Source organism: Gracilinanus agilis, chromosome 4, assembly GCF_016433145.1.
Source record: "Gracilinanus agilis isolate LMUSP501 chromosome 4, AgileGrace, whole genome shotgun sequence".
Lineage (NCBI taxonomy): Eukaryota > Metazoa > Chordata > Mammalia > Didelphimorphia > Didelphidae > Gracilinanus > Gracilinanus agilis.
Window position 1 is genome coordinate 61482536 of NC_058133.1, and position 19009 is coordinate 61501544.

Here is a 19009-nt window from a genome sequence, read left to right on the forward strand (position 1 = left end):
TGTACGGCTCTCAAGAAATTACATTTTAAAAAATGTGGCTTTTATGGCTCTCACGGCCAAAAAGGTTGCTGACCCCTGGTCTAGAGGCTCTAGGAAGAAATCTAAACTTTGAGGTTGGCATCTAAAACCTGTCAGTCTGCTGCCTTTTCTAGGCTTATTTCACATTCTTCCCCTTGACATACTTTATGTTCCAGCCAAACTGACCTCTACTTGTTGTTCCCCAAACTTGGCATCCCCCTTCCTCCTATGCTTTGTAGAGGCTGTCCATTACCCTTAAATACCTTCCTTCCTCACCTCTAACTGTTAGACTCTCCAGGCCTTTTGGGACTTACTGGTGTATTATCTCCTATGGGAAGTCTTTCCTGTTCTTCCAGTTCCCAGGCTTTCTCCCTCCTTGTATTATGTCACAGTTATTTTTCTCTTTAAATGCCATATCTTTCAATGGGGCATAAGCTCCTTTAATTGGGGACTGTTAAATTTTTGTCTTTGTGTCCCCAGTGCCTGTCTTGGGGCCTCACACAGATTATGTGCTTAATACTGTTTGCTGAATTAAACCAAATTGAGTGATCATTTCTAGAGCATCCCTCTTTCATTTGAACTTCATGGGGCATATCCTTCATGACAATGGATGGAGCACTGGGCTGGGAGTCAGGAAGACCAGAGTTCATTTTGAGTTTCAGATACTTACTAGCTGTGTGACCCTGAGCAAGTCACTTAACCTCTGTCTGCTTTGGTTTTATTAACAGTAAAATGGGGATCATTATAACACCTACTTTCCAGGATTATTGAAAAGATCAGATGAATTAATATTTGTAAAGTGCTTAGCACAGTGCCTGGCATGGAGTAGACACTTAATAAATTCTTTCTTTCAACATACCCAAAACAGAGCCCATTCTATTTGCCCCCCAAACCATCCTCCCTCTTCCCAGCTTTCTGATTATCCTGTAGGGCATGTACCCAGGCTCACAGCCCTGGTATAAATCCTAGTACAAGTGATCTTAGTGATTTTACCTTCCCAGCCCTTTTCCTCCCTCACATATAGCCCCTATCCTTGAACAGGTGCTCCCTCCTTCCCTTCCTTCTCATCACCTCTCACTTCCTGGTACATTTGCCCTGACTGTCCCCTATGCCTGGAATGCTTTCCCTCCTCACTATGATTCCCAGTGTCCCAAGCTTCCTTCCAAACTTGGCTCAGATTTTCTCTAAGATTTGTTTCTTTTTATTTTGTATCTGTCTTGTATGTATGTATGTATGTATATATGTATTGATTCTGAGCTCCGTGAGAGTCAGGACTGTTTCTGCCTTTCTTTTTCTGTACCCCTTCACGTAGTGCCTGGCTCCTATGGGAAGGATTTATAAATACTTGTTGACTAAACAAATTGTATGATCTTAACATGTACATGAAGAGGATACTTGCTGTAGGAGAACCTTTGGGATTGTGATTTGCTCTCAAACATTTCTGGATTTTTTTTTATTCAACAGAGATAAGCACAACAGGGTTTGAATTTTTTTGTCTTTTCATTAAAATTTGTGATCAGAGATGAGATTTGTATTAGAATATTATCTGAGAAAGCCTTCCCCTTCCCTTTTCATTTTTTTTCCTGATATCCTCAGTATATTTGAAGTTATTTGTAGGATCCCATTGTCCAAAATGTGTCATACAGTTGGATGAAAAGTCCGTTGAGCCAGTTTATTCACTTACTTATAGCTGGGCAATCCCTGCAAGTGGATGACGGGGATGAGCCAGAAGCAAATCAGAGGCAGAGAATTGGCTAGTTGTTTTGGGGAAATTGCAGAGGACTCTGAACCATTCCAAGTTACTTCCTGACCTCCAAATCCATTTTTTAAAATACCATAGTTAAAAAATTGTATTATATAGTTAGACAACATGAAATATCTCAGTCTCTGAGAATCAAAATTGAGGAAGATCCAATAGGACAGTGCCAGTTCAGCATAGGTAGACTTCATGTATCTGAGATATCATGTATCATCCAAAGAAAAAAGTTCAGAAAAAAAGGAACCAGGATGAAGCAAACAGTAAATGTAAGATGAGATATAATTTTAGGCTGCAGTAACAAATGGACAGTGTTTGGTCCTAAGGAGATGATAAGCTTTTTTTCTCTGCCATGCTCAATTCCTATCTGTAGTATCATGTTCCATTCTGGGCCACCAGAAATTTTCAGGACATTGACAAGCTAGAGAACATCCAGAGGCAGACAGACAAGTGTTAAGTTGTATGCAATTTGATAGAAAAGAATTGGGGATATTTAACTTAGAGAAGAAAAGAAAGATGGGACAGGGTAGACACCTTCAAGTAGTGGAAGGCCTCTCACATGGAAGAGATGAGACTGATTCTTTATTTCTTATCATGTTAAACCTTGTGTTTGTATAACCTGTTTTATTCTCTCTCATAGATTGTCAGTTCTTGTAGGGTAGCGTGGATGGTTTTTTTCGTGTTATCCCCAGAACCTAGCATGGCAACTTTGCATTTGGAGTAACTTAATAAATGTTTATTTAAATTTCTGCACTAGCTTGACATCTTTAACTGTCTTGGAATCCATTGTTAAAGATTTCCTCCTTCTGATTTTACTATGACCTCTAAAGGACTGTAGACTGGTAATAGACCAAAATGTGTTCTTGGCTTTTCTGCTAACTGGTTGATGTGATGTGTAAACAAGTCACTTCACCCCCAAACCTGTTTCCTCATCTTTCAAGGAGGGAGTTAGAATCTCTATATTCCTTTCAAGTTCTAACCTTCTATGATTCTGTTACTTAGTGGGACTCCAGAGGTCCCTACTGTTCTAACTTTCATATGATTCCTGATTCTTTTTTTTCCTGTCTTTTCCACTAAAAGGGAATTTTAAAAAATGCTTCTAGGGAAAATTCCCCAAAACTTAAACACTATTTAGTTTCTTTCCTTATGACCTCATTTTCTAATTCTATTCTCTCTTTGTTTCTAACAAATAGCACGCTGCATTTTATAATTTCTGCCTGCTTACAGCAGCAGTTTTAAAGCTGTCTCTTAACAGCTGTCTTTTTTTTTAAAGGTTTAAGCCTTCTTCCTTCTAAGTTTATTGAATGTAACTTAAACATTGAAAAGGATTTTCTTACATTTCTGTTCAAGCTTATTTATCATTTCATCCTAAAGTTGAATTATTTACATTAATGTATTATTTGATCTACACCCACCAGTTAAATTTGATTAAAGTTATTTTAAAGATTCCTGTCACTGAAAAAATAAACTAATTGAAGAAGCAAAGGAGTTCGCTTTTAAGTCAGTAACATGAAAGAAAAATTAATCTAAATTTATTTTTTAAACCTGTATACTTTTTAAAATTATGAAAATTTCATGATAAAATTATGAAAGAACTCTATGGGTGAGTCACTGAGCAGTTTTTAAATTGTAATTCCTCAGGCATTATTTTGACTACAGTGCCTTTTAAACCTTGAAAGAATACACATTTTGTGAATATAAAAGTATATCAAATATCAAAGTACGTGACAATCATAGTACCTAATTTTTATAGCATTTTTAACCTACCAGAAACAATTGGAATTAATTTTATGCATTTGATTTCACTTAGAAGTTTTTCTTTACTTTATTCAGAAGATGCATTCAGTACTTTTTATTCCTAATATAATGTAGTTATTTGGACATACCTATTTTTATTAACCTAAATGAAAGACAAGATTCATAAAATTCCAGATTTGGAAGGGACTGTGTAGCTTATCCACTCATATTTCTTATAGAAGCATGAGAGAATGCTTTCCTCATCCAGAGAAAGAACTGTGGGAGTAGAAACACAGAAGAAAAACATCTGCTTGGTCACATGGTTTGTTGGGGATATGATTGGGGATGTAGACTCTAAATGATCACCCTATTGCAAACATTAATAATATAAAAATAGGTCTTGATCAGTGATATATGTAAAACCCAGTGGAATTGCTCATTGGCTATGGGTGGGGAGAGGGAAAGAACATGAATCATGTAACTAAGGGGAAATATTCTTAATTAATTAATTAAAGTTAAAAAAAAAAAAAGCAGCAGCATGAAAAGTGGTCATCAAGCCACTGCTTGATTCCAAGGATGCAGAACTCACTAATTCCCAGCTCAACTTATTCTAAGCTGGAATGAATTGCATCTCAGTAATAACTATTTCTGTAATCAGAGAAGTAAGTGTCATTGGTGACCAATGCCTACATTGTCCCCCTTTCCCAGTTCTTGGTGCTACTCTGGTTTAGAAGGAAGGGGCAGAGTGGCGACCATCCTGTTCACCTTATTCACAGACCTCTTTTGTCCCCAACTTTTGCCTGCTATCATCCTTAATAAGGGGAGAGCTCTATGGGTGAGCCACAGAGTAGTTTTTAAATTGTAATTTCTCAGGCATTATTTAGACTACAGTACCTTTTAAAACCTTGAAAGAGTGCACATTTTGTGAATATAAAACACTCATTTAAACTCAAGCTTCACATCCATTTTCTTAAGTTTGGCTTTTCATGAGAACAAAGAATTATAGCTTGCATTTAAAAGTGATAATCCCAACTTGGTTTTCTTTTCAGATCTGTAAGGGACTAATGGGGTAGTATTTCCTAAAATCATTGGAAGTCATGAAAAAATGAGAGCATTAAATGAAAAGCTAAGATAATTATTTATATTTTTGTAAGCAAACTAGTAACATTACTTTACAATGCCCTAAAATAATATGAAAAAGTTAACATCTTTTATACTTGTCAGGCACAATTCCAAAACAGAGAAAAGTAGAAAAAGTTACAATAATGTGTATGTAGTGTATTCATAATTTTTAAAATGCTATAGCTGCTGTTTTTTATGTGGTATCTTCTATCAGGAAAACCTCCCATTTAATTTATGATGTATTGGCTTATATTGTATTAGCTATATTTATGCTTGACAAATAAATAACATTTCTGATTTGTCCTAAGGAAAGAAAAACTTGTTCAATTTTTTAAAAAACTGTTACCTTCCATTTTAGAATCAGTACTGTAAGGGTTAAAAATTAAAGGTTATACTAAATGTATAAAAACGTGGTCACCAAAAATATATTACTCAACTTAGGATGACTTTTTAATGGTAGTTTATTTACAAAAGGAGAAAGAGTGAAAGTAAGGAAATGAGAGAGATTGTAGATAATTACTCTGGCCTGGTCCAGACCAGGCAGGGCTTCAGAGGCACCAGCGAAGAGGGTTCCAGAGGTAAATTAAACAACAGTTCTAGCCATGAGGCCTCCTCCAAGAGAAGGGGCCTTTCCGGAGGCTAGAAGCTCTAGAAAAGCCAGGAAAAGGAGTCAGCCTTTTCACTCACCTACGTGGTAGTTCAAAAGGAGAGATTCAAGAATAGTCTCACCAAATTTCAGTCTCAAGTCCACTAAGCAGATCCTTCACCAGCCTCCAACTCCAACTCTGAAGAACTCACTTCACAGGAAGTTGCCACTGCTTTTAAAGACACTTTTTTTGCATCACTTCCTGTGTATTCCTTCCACTTTACATGGACCAATTGTAGCTTTAGCTTTGCTTAGGAATTCCCAGGGGGCAGTCAGTCATTTCTGATTAATCACCCACTACTGGACACATGGGTCACAGACCTCCCCATACTTAAGGATAAGTGAGGTGTATACCCTTCTGGTGATTAAATCTAAAAGTGGGCAAGGGGAGAGTTAATCCCATCTTCACAATAGTGTGTATACAAGTTCCAAGGCAGAAGAGCAGGAAAAGCTAGGTAATAGGGTTTTAAGTGACTTGCTCAGGATCTCATAGCTAGGAAGTGTTTGAGACCAAATTTGAATCCAGGACCTCCCATCTCTGGGCCTGGCTCTCAATCCACGGAGCCACCTAGCAAAATATTTTACATAGCTCATTACATGTGAAAGCAAGACTTCAGTGAGCAAAAGTATCAATTTTATCAAAAGTATACTTGGTGTTATACTTCCTTTTTCCAAAATAATTATAAGCTATTTATATAAGTTGTCAAGATTACTGTTGTGAAGGAAATCTTCCATACGCAGTCATTGGTTCAGTTTAAAGGCCTTTAGTTGGTTCAGAGGGTAGAATGCTGTAGTCAGAATGCTTGGAGTCAGAAAGTCTTCGTAGTTCAGATTCTGCCTCAAACATTTATTAGCTGTGTGATCCTGGGAAAGGCATGTGACTTATCTCAGTCTAAGTTTCTTCATCTGTAAAATGGAGATGACAATAATAGCACTTACCTTCTAAGGTTGTTGTGGGGATCAACTGAGATCATATTTGTAAAGTCCTTTGCAAACCTTAAAACTGCTATGACTTTTTTTTCTGTAGAATTGGTTTCATCACATTTCATCTCTAGAAATCAGTCTTACAATTATACTTAATAAGACTTTTCTGAAGACAAACAGCCTGGTGATGAATAGTAATGAATTAACTTAAAAGTTTCTCTCAAAAAAAAAAAAAAAAGAAACAGTTTGATGTAGTGAACTTGATGTCAGAAAATTTGTGTTCAAATTGGTCTTATGATATACTGGCCTTGTGATCTTGACAATTCACCTGATCTTTCTCATCATCAGTTAACTCATCTAGAAAATGTGAGTAAAATATTTGTACTACTACCCACCTTAGGGGTTCCTTGTGAGAAAGCCATGGAAGCTTTAAAATAATGTATGTGTATTGTTAATATTAGTAATTATATTCATACTAATATATAATTGATAATAACAATGATCAGCATACCAATGACATTAAAATATCTAGTCTGAAAAAGTATTTTTATAAACATGTTGAGCCACAAAAAGAGATCTTTGTGAAAACTTTTTTCTGACCCTCAGAATTCTTAATAGTTTTAGGTAATGCTCTGCTATAGGGAAAAATTAATGAGAACATTTGAATGTGGAGGGATGTAAAGCTATGAACCTTATTTCTGATAAATAGCTGATTAGAATGAAAAAACAAAATAAAACATAGCATGTCTGAAACTTTTCTCTGCAGTTAGGACACACTTCAGTGATTTAAAAATAATACCTAAGGGGGCAGCTGGGTAATTCAGTGGATTGAGAGTCAGACCTAGAGACTGGAGGTCCTAGGTTCAAATCTGACCTCAGACACTTCCCTGCTGTGTGACCACTCTTCTGCCTAGGAGTCAATACACAGAAGTTAAGGGTTTAAAAGAAAAATAATGCCTAAATCTGTCTAATTTAGAATGCCCATTTTGTCAAGTATTTATTTTCTTTTCTAAACTGAAATAAAGATCCTACCTATTTGAGGTCAATAACTGTACTTACTGATTATAGGCATACTTATTATTGAGTTCATAGCAGTGTTGAATAGACTGGTGAGTTACCCCTATCCTTGGAATTATTGTAGTAGCAGGATGACCACTTATCAGGGATGTTAAAGGACGCAATCTGTAAAATCTCCTCTGTAAAGGAGCTAGAGTAGATGAGCTCCAGGATTCCTTCTAAATCTTGAATTTTATGAATCTTTTCCATAGGCCAAAGATAAAGCCTAATTTGCTTTCCTTCTCTTGTATAGAGTGTACCTTTTTAGTGTGCAGAATGGTCATCTTTGGCAAGTTTGTCATTTACTATTGTACTTGATCAACCCTGGCAAATTGTTCTCAAATTCTCTTTTTCCTTTTTTAATTTCATGAGCACTATTGCTTTTCAGTTTAGAATTGTCTAGTTGTATCTATATTTGACATACCACCCTTTTTTATTTCCAGTGTCTTAACAGTGACATAATTCCAAATTTATAGATTATTTTTTCATTTTAGGTTGACTATTTTATAATGCAATGTCCAGAGACCTTAACCTCATCAGTAGGCTATCATGTTTTAGGACTTCATTACTTCTATTAAGTTTTTCTACAAACAACTAATGCCTTCTATAATGTGAGTTTGAATTAGCTTCATTCTCACTGGTAATTCCTGGCCTGTGTGCTATTCTATTCCCAGTTTTCTTCCCAGATTTCCATCTTAACTTTGGAATCCATTGTCCTTTGTCCAGTGCTCAGCACAGAGCCTGGTACATAGTAGGAGCTTATTAACTGTTCAACTGCAAATTGTCCTGAACCTTAGCCAGTTTTTTAAGTTTCTCATTTATCTATAAATCAAATGGCCATGCAAACTGCTGCTGTATATCCCAGAGAAGTATAGGTCATGCAGTTATATCCTTTATAGCCTAAAATGGCTCATAGATCATTTTACCCACATTCCAAAGAATGTGGGTAAAAGTGAGAAAAGACCCCTGTACTATTTTATATAAAAGTTCTATATGAGAGGTCTTTGCTATAACTCAACAGGGTATACAAACTATTTTTCTAAATGTTGGGCTGTAATCCACAACTTGAGTAGATTCCAGAAATTTCCATACTCTGAAACAATCTTTACCCTGTTTGTAATACAAATAAACTTAGTGTGGAATTCTGAATGCCAATTCATCATACACTTAAGGCCTTGTTCACAGCTTACAACCAAGGAGCACTGTGACAAAGTTGATGTCATAAAAAATTCAACATTGATACATAAATATTGTAGAAGTAAAATTATTATTAAGAGTTTGGAAACACATGTAGAGGAGACCCCTTTGATTTTTATTTACTTAGAGCATAACTACACATAGAAATAGTCTATATGACTTAGTAGTTTCTATGAACTATTCCTTTAATGGAGATGATAAAGGATTTCAAGTAAATTAGTCACTTAGAATAGCTAACTGCTTTCTTTGTGAGCACTCTCCACAGTAAAAATGGCCCGTTTTTAACATCAGTAAATCAGATCAAGAATCCTGACTGCCCAATAATAGAATAGTTGTTTATATGTTTTACATGAATTTACACAAATGTATTTATGTTAGTATGAAGCCTTTTTTCCTGAGCTTTTAAAAAATTCATTTTAAGTGCCAATTTTAATTGACAATTGTCCTGGCTTAGGAAATGGAAAATACTTGTTATTTTTTAAGTTCTTCCTTTTGAAAGTAGCAATTATTGGACAGCAAACCATAAAATTAGCAATAGTGATATATTTCTGATGTATAAGAAGACATGTCTGTCTGATGGTCAGATTTTTAATTCCTCTGGTTTGTATAGTGCTGTAATTATTTAGTGAAAAAAAATTTTAAAACCCTGCATTCTTTCTTTTTTGTTTGTTTTTGTATTTGTTTGTTATGTATTTGAGATTAGGTCTCCCTCTCTGTCCCAGCTCCAAGGGCAATAGCTAGTCACTGACCTGATTACACTGTTGCTTGGTTTACAGAAACTTTAACCTGTATCATTTATTAGGCCTAAATAGGTTGGGCACACCTTAGGCATCCTGGTGGCCCCTATACCTCTGGGGGCTCACCATATTAATGTAGAATTTAGTGTGGACACCTGATTGACATGATTCCTGCTATAATGTAAAACTCTTGAACTCAGGACATCTACCAATCTCAGCCTTCCTTTGTAGCAGGTATTGTAAGCATGCACCACCAGTCCTGCCAAGCTTTTCTAAAATCAAAGAACAAGTGTGTTATTTATTATTTGAGAACTTTTTTCCAATACTATGCATTTTTCATAGATACTTTTAACTTGTTACCTGAGGATGAATAAGGACTATTTTCTGAAAGTCGGCATTATTAAAGGTATAATAAATTAAAAGAATTTTGCAGAAGTATGAATTAGAAAATATATTAAACAAAATTAATGACTTGTGATGATGTTTCTTTCTGATTTGTTTCCAAAAGAGCTTCTGAAAAAAGTCCTCATTTTTTAACTAGAAATGGACCAAAACTATAGGGGAAGTGATTTCTTTTAGATTTCAACTTACATTTGTATTAGGTCAAATGGAAATATGTGGTTAATCAGCTCATGGAGTCTGTTGTAACACATTGATACATTACTGAAGACAAAAAGCTTCTCAATTTCTAACTTGGAGGCTATATTTAGTTTAGAGTCTAGAGTCATTTTTTTTTCAAATCAAAGATTATTTTCTTGCCAGTAAGAAAAAAGAGGACTTAAAACACTATTTTGCATGAATTTAAGATTTAACTATTAGGAAGGAATATTACCTTATTTGTAAGAAATATTTTCTGTATACATTTGAGCCCTCTTCCAGTGTTTTAGGGTGAAAGAGGAATCAGAAGTCAAAGGGATTAAAATCAGCTTTACAATCACAAATGGTTCTGTTGAATTAACCATGCATTCCTGACATAAATCTAGCCTACTCGTATGTAATTACGCATTGGGATTTGTTGCTATAATTTACTTGCTAATATTTTATTTAACACTTTTTGCATTAAGATTCATTGGGAATTTTCATTCTTTTACTCTTCTGACTTAAGAATTAAGAACTTTTTTGCATTTTAGAAAGAATTTGATAGGACCTCTTCTCTTCCAATTTTTTTTTTCAGATAGATTATGTATGTAATGTTGGAAATGATTTTTTTCCCTTCAGGAGCTCATTTAGGTCTTGTTCACTGAGTTATTTAAATCCTGTATTTCTGGTGTTAAATTTGGGCATTTTATATTTTTGTCTACCTCATTTAGGCTATCTGTTTTGTCAGTATAAAATTGAATGAAATCATTTCTAACAATTTCTTCTCTTTTTGATTTGTTGTGAATTAATTTTTTCATTTTTGATACTGTTACTTTTGTTTTCCTTTTTAATCAAATTAGCTAATGGTTAATTATTTTACAGCTCTTAATTTTATTAATTCATTGTCAGTTTTTTCAGTGCCTTCAGTTTTGTTAATCTCTTTGAATTTCAGGATTTCTGTTTGGTATTGAATCAGGGTTTATAATTTTGTTTATTTTCTAGTTTTTTTAATTGCATGCCCAAGTTGTTGATCTGTTCTAAAATTTCCCCTAAGGACTGCTTTGAATGTATCCCAAATTTTGGTATGTGGTAACATTATTGTCATTATCTTAAATGAAATTATCTATTGTTTTTATGATTTTTTGACCCACCCATTTTTTTTTTAAACCCTTACCTTCCGTCTTGGAGTCAATACTGTGTATTGGCTCCAAGGCAGAAGAGTGGTAAGGGTAGGCAATGGGGGTCAAGTGACTTGCCCAGGGTCACACAGCTGGGAAGTGACTGAGGCCAGATTTGAACCTAGGACCTCCTGTCTCTAGGCCTGACTCTCAATCCACTGAGCTACCCACCTGCCCCCTGACCCACCCATTTTTTAGGCTTGAGTAATTTAGTGTTCCATTAATTTTAGTTATTGGAAAAGCAGTCTTTTGCTGAATATAATTTTATTTTATTTTCTATAATAGATGCATTTAATACTGCTAATTTTCTTCATTTTTTGATGTTTTTAACATCTTAATATATGGTTAAGTTTTGTAAAGGTGTCATGCAGAGCTGAGAAATATGTGTATTCCTTTTCCCATTCAATGATTACCAGAGGTGTATCATATTTAACATTTCTGCAGTTCTGTATTTCGATCTTTAACTTCTTTCTTTTTTTGGTTAAATTTGTCTAAGTCTGAAATGAATACATTGACTCTTATAGTTATGCTGTCCATTTTTCCCTATTACTCATTTAACTATTTTCTTTAGGTATATAGAAGCTATGACATTCTGTTGCATATGTTTAGTATTGACATTAACTCAGTGTATGGTACCTTTCAGCACAATATATCTTTTTTGTTTGCCTCTTTTAATCAAGCCTATATTTATTGTTGCCATCTCTGAAATTATGATTGCTACTTCTACCTTTTTTAACTTTAACTGAAACATACTAGATTTTGCTCAGCTCCTTATTTTAACTTTTTATCCATCTTTGTTTCAAATGTGTTTCTTGTAAACAGCATATTGTTGGAGTCTACTTTCTAATACATTCTGCTAATACATTTACATTTCTTCCTGTCTTAGTTTCCTGACTTTTCTTTACAAAGAAGAGGCTGAGGATCAAGATGGTTTTCAGCACTTTTGTTTTAGATTTGATACAATCTACTTCTGCTCTATGGCCCCTCTTTCATTTGCCCAGAGTCCAAATGCAGATTCTTAACTTTTCCTTCTTTTAGTTTCTCTTTAAGAACTACTCTTAATATTTAATTTGCTTTGCTAATGATGAATTCTTTCCTGAATCTAGCCTCCCTCTTGTTCCACCCTCTTTCATTTTCCTTCTGTTTCCTTGTTGAGTGAAATATATCTCTTTGTGTAGTATATATATGTTTTTGTAGTTTTTTTTCTCCCTTTGGCCAATTCAGATCAAAGTGAATTTCAAAAGACTCCTCTTTCCCTTTCCTCTTTGTTTACATAGTTTTTAAACTTACTGTGCTCTGATTATATGAGATAATTCCCTCCCCCTTAATGTTTGAGTTCTTTCATTGTTTAATTATTCTTCCAGCCTTTATTCCCCACTTTGAATTTTGTATTAGGACTTCTGGAGAGAATAACCTAGCTGTTCTTGATCCTATTTTGCATTCTCATGAAATTTGTTCGTGTTTTTTCCAGGTATTGACTATTCTGTTCTTTAAGGGAGTAATTTAGGCTAGATCAGGGATCAGTAAACTACAGCCAGAGGATCAAATCCAGCCTGCTGCCTGTTGTTATTAGCTAAAAATATTATATATCTCAAAATATTATCTTAAAATAAAATCAAAATTTTTTGAAAATGTAAAAACCTTTGTGAACTTAGAAAAACAGGCAACTGATAGTTTGTTAGAGACCTGCAGGCTTTCAGTACACTTAGAGCAGCCTGAGCTTTGCAAGTTCCTAACCTGGGTTTGGATGTGAGGAGTACTCCTCTTATTGGAGGTCTCATACACTGCTGCTGGATCCAGCCCTCATCAGCTAGCTGGATGGCTCTATAGGGTCAAAATGACAGAATTGCAGGCTCCTTTTTGAGTCTGAGCTCCCTGTCTTGGAGTTATTCCACTGCAGGCTTCATACTGGGCTGGGATTTGTGTCTGAGACCATTCTCTGCTCCTGGACTCAGAGTCCACAGCTTCAGACCTATAGCTTTTCCTTTCCCTGAAACACTGCCCATGGGTTCAGATTCTGTTCTTCATCCTGAATATGAGACATCCAGAGCGTAAGTGACAGAGTTGCCATTTGGCCTCTGTTCTTCTCTTCATAGCATCAGACCCCCTTGGTGCTGGAACTAGGGCCTTTTCTTGCCTTAGTCCACCACTGCAAGCCCCAGATAAGGAAGATTCCACCTTACATCCTCCTGGCTACAGATCTCTGCCTCCCTAAAAAGATCTTGGCTACAAAAAAAGAATCCCTGATATTTCCTGGAATTTCCAGATCAAGACTGGGGTGCATTTTTTAGGCCTTTGTGCATTAGTAGTGGAGGGAAACTGCCCTTTACTGCTTCCTTGATCTTGCTATTCCTTCCTACTTAAATGTGTTATATGTGTCAGTTGATACCACCCTGGTCTTTATCATCTCTGGACTGTCTCAAGAGCCTTATAATTGGGCAGCTAAGTGGCACAATGAATAGAGCACTGAATTTGATTATCAGGAACCTTGAATATATGTTGTCTATGAGTATGTGTTGTCTCCTCTATCAGGTGAGATATCTTACTTTTGTATTTGTATCCTCAGCATGCAGCACAGTGCTTTTCACATAGTAAGTATTTAATAAATGCATTTTCATTAGTTTATTTCATAAATTTCTATAATTCAAGTCTTACCACGAGGAGTCAAGGCTCAGAAATTTTTTTCCCTCAGTTTTGTAACTAACCTGGTTCAGATTCAGATAGCTTTGATTCTTAAAATAAGAAACTCAAAGAGTGGCTTATGTTTATTCCAGATTTATACATTAGTATGTATAATGAGATTTCCTTATCTATGACAATAGCAGTTGGAGTTGTAGCATAAACAGGCAGTTAAAAACAAATGCTAGAAGAATCATCCTATCTAAAAATGTTATAGGAAGAATGGTTTGGAATATGAGCACTTAACTGGAAATTAAAACTTGTAAGCTCAGCTGTGATATTACATTACAACTTGACAGTCACTGAATCTCATAAAACAACCAGAGACATTAAGTGGGCCAACATTTTTTTATAACACAAGGTGACACTCCAGCTGCCCCATCTACAGTCTTTTGGCACATTTTTTTTGTTTGTTTCTGACTTAACCTCTCTTGTGTATATCCTCCTCTGACCATTCCCACTTGACCAAAATGCATAATGCTCATTTAAAATTAAACATCTCATGGACATCTCAAATTCGGCATGTCCAAAACAGAATTCACCATCTTTCCCCCCAATAAGCCCATTTTCAAACTTCCCTAAGGAACTACTACCATGCTTTTAGTAACCCATATTCACTACCAGTTAGCTCCTGGTTTCATGGATTCTTTTACTCCTACTTAGTTGTTATATCTGATTATTTCTGTACAACATCTCTTGCATCCATCTCCTCTCTGCTCCCATTGATACCTCCCTAGTTTTGATCCTTATTACCTCTGGCTTGGGCTATTGCAACAACCTTATAATTGGGCAGTTAAGTGAAACACTAAATTTCATTGTTAGGAATACCTAAATTTCACATCCTGCTTCTCTCGCCAGCTGTGTGACTCTGAACAAATCACCTCATCCCTCATTCTCAATTTCCTTGACTATAAATGGAGATAAAAAAAATAGCTCCTACTTTGTAGGATGATTGTGTGGATGAAATAAGGTAATATTCATAAAACATTTGCAAATCTTAAGGCATTGTATAAATATTTCTATTAACAATCACAACTTTTATTAGTAAGCTTCTAGATCCATCAATAAGACATTTATTAAACACTTACTGTGTGTCAGCACACAGCCACTCAAGTGGTTGACCTAGAGGTGATTTATGAGCATGTTGCTCCTTCTCCCTACCAACTCCCATTCAATAAGCTTTACTGGCCTCTAGAATCAAATAGAAATTTCTCTGTTGGGAATTTAAAACTCTAAACAATCTAGCCTCATCCTACCTTTCCAGTCTTATTGTAGTTACTCCTTTCTATGCACTCAGGGCTTAGCTGAGCTGACTTTCTTGCCGTTATTATTTCTGGGCCTTGGCCCTTTTCCCCATGCATGAAATTCACCCCCTGATTTTCTTCAAGGTTTATCTCAAGAGCTACATTCTACATGAGGCTTTTCCTAATAGTGCCCTGTTTCCCCAAATTAACTTATCAGTTTTATATGTGATTTGTACGTACACCTGTATATAGGTACATTTTATGTCCCCATATAAAATGTGTTTTACTTGAAGACAGGGACTGTTTCTTTTCTCTTTGTAGTGCCAAAGTCTGGCTGTCTCTGACAAATAAACTTTTAGTAAATTCTTATTGATTAATTCTGTTCTCTGCCTCCTTCTTTACCCCACCCAATTTAAACTCCTTGAGGCCAGGAATTATTTTATTTTGTCTTTATGTCTCCAAGGTATAGTACATATCAGGAGTTTAATTAATGTCTTGTTAAATTAAATTGAATCCTTTATAAGTCTCTTTCTGGCCTTCTATTTCTACCTATCATCATCCCTCTTTCAGGATCCTTTCCCACCAAAGACACCATGTCCCACCCCAGTTTTTAGCTGGTCATCACTAATGCAATCATAATTGAAGTTCTAATGGAAAGTGACACAAAGTATTATTACCCTTTATGGAATAGAGATAATGTGTTAGAGTGGAGTGCCAAACCTGGAGTCAGGAAGACCTGACTTGTTTCAGATAACTACTAGTTGTACAAACCTGGCAAATTACTAACTTCCCTTAGCTCCTGTTTCATCATCATCATCATCATCATCATCATCATCATCATCATCATCATCATCATCATCATCATCATCTAGTATTTACATAGCATTCTAAGGTTTGTAAAGCACTTTACATGTGCTTTCTCATTTTATCCTCAAAATATTCCTGTCAGGTAGTGAATGTGAATAATAACATTTAAAGATGAGGAATCAGGTGAACAGAGGTTAAGTGACTTGCCCAGGGTCACACAATTGGTAAGTATCTGAAGCTGGATTTGAACTTGAGTCTCTCATACTTTAGGTCCAGTTCTGTTCTCTATGTGTTATGGTACCACCTAGTTGCCTCTATCAAGGGAAAATTAATGTGAAGTGTCTTGTAAACCTTCAAGCACTATACAAAAACTATTTGCATTTTAAAGGCTACTCTTAAGATAGAAATATCTTTAAAATATCTTTGTGAACTCATAATGCTTGTCTGGGACATGTTAAAATTATAGGAAAGGCCTTTGACTAGGAATTTGGATGATTTCTCCCAAATGTCTCTGATACTTGGGAGCTAGGGGTGGGCAGGAATACCCTGGGGGAAACCCATCTTATGTGCCACACAGTTAAAAACTTCTGTTTTGGGGGAGAAGTGGAAAGTGAATAAAAGAAGTGGTGTCACACTTCCTCTCATATTTAAGGCAGTTTGCAAGTCTTGTGTGTCAGCAGACATTTCTTGAACTCTTACCATATGATCCATCTATGCAATATAAATGGAAGGGTTACTTTCCCTATGTTCTCTTTTAATCCTCCCAATAGCCTTGGGAAGGAGGCTCCATTATATCCCCACTTGACAGTTCAGGAAACCAGGCTGGGAGAATAAGGGGCCTTCCCTTGGTCATGCACTGCTAGTCAGTGTCTGAGGCAGGTGGGATGAAGTGGGTAAGTCTTCCTGTAGGAGGGGTTTGTGCCCAACCTTACTGTAGGGAGCCATCAGGTAGAGGTGTGGAGGGACAATATTTCAGCCAGTGAGGAGGTGAGCCAGGGAGGCTGGATCATAGAGCACTTGAAGGCGACAGTCCAGTCCAAGAATATTGGAAGGTAGGAAGAGCCAACTTGTGAAGATCTGGAAACAAGAGGGAGTCACTGAAATTTATTGAGTGGGGGAGAAGGATGACATGAGCAGACCTGGCCTTTAGTAAAATCATTTTGATGACAGAGTAGAGAATGGTTTGGAGTGGGGACAGATTTGAAATAGAGAGACCAGACAGAAAGCTATTGTCATAGTCCAGCTCTGAAGTGATGGAGCCTGTACCATGAGTAAGAAAGGGAGATGTACAGTGAATGAGAGGTGCTGTACAGATAGAAACCAGACTTGGCAACAGATTGGGGAGGGGATATTAGCTCATCTGTTATGGGGAAAATACATTTTACCTGGTTAACATTTCTGGTTTTATGCAATTATTATCAGAATAAAACATATCTCTTAGATTTAAAACACTAATGTAAATTTGGCATGGAAATAGTAGCAATCTTAACTGAATATATGAATAACCCTAGAGAATTTTATAGGGAAGAATTTACAGAAATCCTTTCTTTTTGTATTCTAGGTCTTGACAACAATTCGCTCAGGACACAGGGCAAATATATTTAGTGCAAAATTCTTACCCTGCACCAATGACAAACAGATTGTATCCTGCTCTGGAGATGGAGTCATTTTTTATACTAATGTTGATCAAGATGCGGAGACCAACAGACAATGCCAATTTACGTGCCATTATGGAACTACCTATGAGGTACGGTCATATGTTCTACTTATGTGAAAGTACAGCTTTAGTCTAATATAGGAAGAAGAAAGCAAGCATGGAAAGATTATTTGGGTTTGAGAAATCAGAAATGCTGACCAGCTGTTTTAGGTTGCACCTCAGTTCTGTGTTATTTCCCAAAAGTTACATTTTAAAATATTTTTAAACATAATTAAAAGCTTAATAATTTATACATGACAACTAATGCAGACTAGCCTCTCTTCTCCCCAAACATGCCATTGACTTTCCTGACTGGTGCCTTTACTTACTCTTTCCTGTGCCTGGAATTGTAAACTAAGGCAGAAACTCTATAGAACTTGTCTCTCTTTCCCCTAAGGGGGAACAAATTCCCTGCAGCACACAGACCCCTGGAGACCTCTGTCCTACTTTACCAGAACAAGAAAAAAAACCAAGGGATGCCATTGCCTGTAAAACTCAGATAATCTTTATTAAGCAATGACATGTGTGTACATATGGAGCTAATTAGTCTCTTGCTAAGGAGCTAAATTCAGAAGCAGCAAAGAGCAGATTAAATAATTTTTTAGAGAAGGGAAGTGAGAGAAAGAGCTATAAGAGGCCAATCCAGGGATAGATCTGAGGTGGAATGGACAAAGGGTTCCCAGGAATTGGAGTGATAGATTGCCAGTTACAAGAGGGATCAAAGATATCCTTGGTACATATATTGAGGGGTTCAATTACACATTCTTTAAAATGATAATTCACTATGAAGTAATGAGTTTCCTAGACTTGAGAATGCAATGGAATACAGGAATCAACACCAGCAACTGCCTTGTCAAGGTTAAATATAATAGTGAATACTTCCAAAATTACTCCAGCCGAAAGAGAAAGTGAATGGGACCAGAGAGATAGCAAATGTGGGACCCCAGACATGTTTGTTTGATTATCACAACCTATAGAGAGACCACAAGAGCTAGTATAGAATGAGTCACTGGCTAGTGGGATCTGAGTCCTGTCACGTATCCCAGGACTAAAAGAGCTAGTTTCCATGGTTACCTCAGTAAAGCTTGTTAGATCACGCTTTCAAAGACAGTCAAGCTTCTTCAAATCACCCTGGGTTCCATGGGATAAATAAAGTTGGTCTTACACATCATCATCATCTACATAGTAGGTCAATTCAAGTGTATCAAGATAATTATCAAATTATACAGAATCATTTCCCTCTTTCTTTTTATTTAATTTGTAGTACTTCTTCCAATTTGCTTCCATTTGATAATTACCTTTTTCCTTTTAAACCTCACATAATACTTTGTTTTACAGTGCTTGGCACATAGTAGGCACTTGATAAATGTTTTTTGTTTGATTTTCATCTCTAATAAATTTAGTGTTTATTATTTTGATCTTCCTATGTTAATTATAACTTTTTCTATATCCCTACAAGAGATACCCTACCAGAGTCCAGGGAGATGGAGATTTTTCTGCCTTTTTATAGAGAGAAAGTTATAGCTTTTTATCTTATCTGGGTTCTTCTATTTTCATCTTAGTTTGCTCTAAAGTAATAATTTAATATTTATCATAGCCAGGATGTGCCTAGTGGGTAGAATTCTAGACTTGG

General features: G+C 36.0%; 1 protein-coding gene across 9 annotated transcripts in view; it reads left to right on the forward strand.

Annotated features, from left to right (window-relative positions):
- Nucleotides 1-19009, forward strand: part of DCAF6 (DDB1 and CUL4 associated factor 6) — a 158033-nt gene that overhangs the window by 14789 nt on the left and 124235 nt on the right. For 6 of the 9 annotated variants that reach the window (XM_044673605.1, XM_044673608.1, XM_044673606.1 and 3 more), the window contains exon 3: nucleotides 17242-17427. The gene's annotated coding sequence lies outside the window, so the exon portion shown is untranslated. Of the gene's footprint in view, nucleotides 1-17241; nucleotides 17428-19009 lie in introns of those variants that run through there. The other 3 variants (XM_044673601.1, XM_044673602.1, XM_044673604.1) reach the window with 1 other exon arrangement.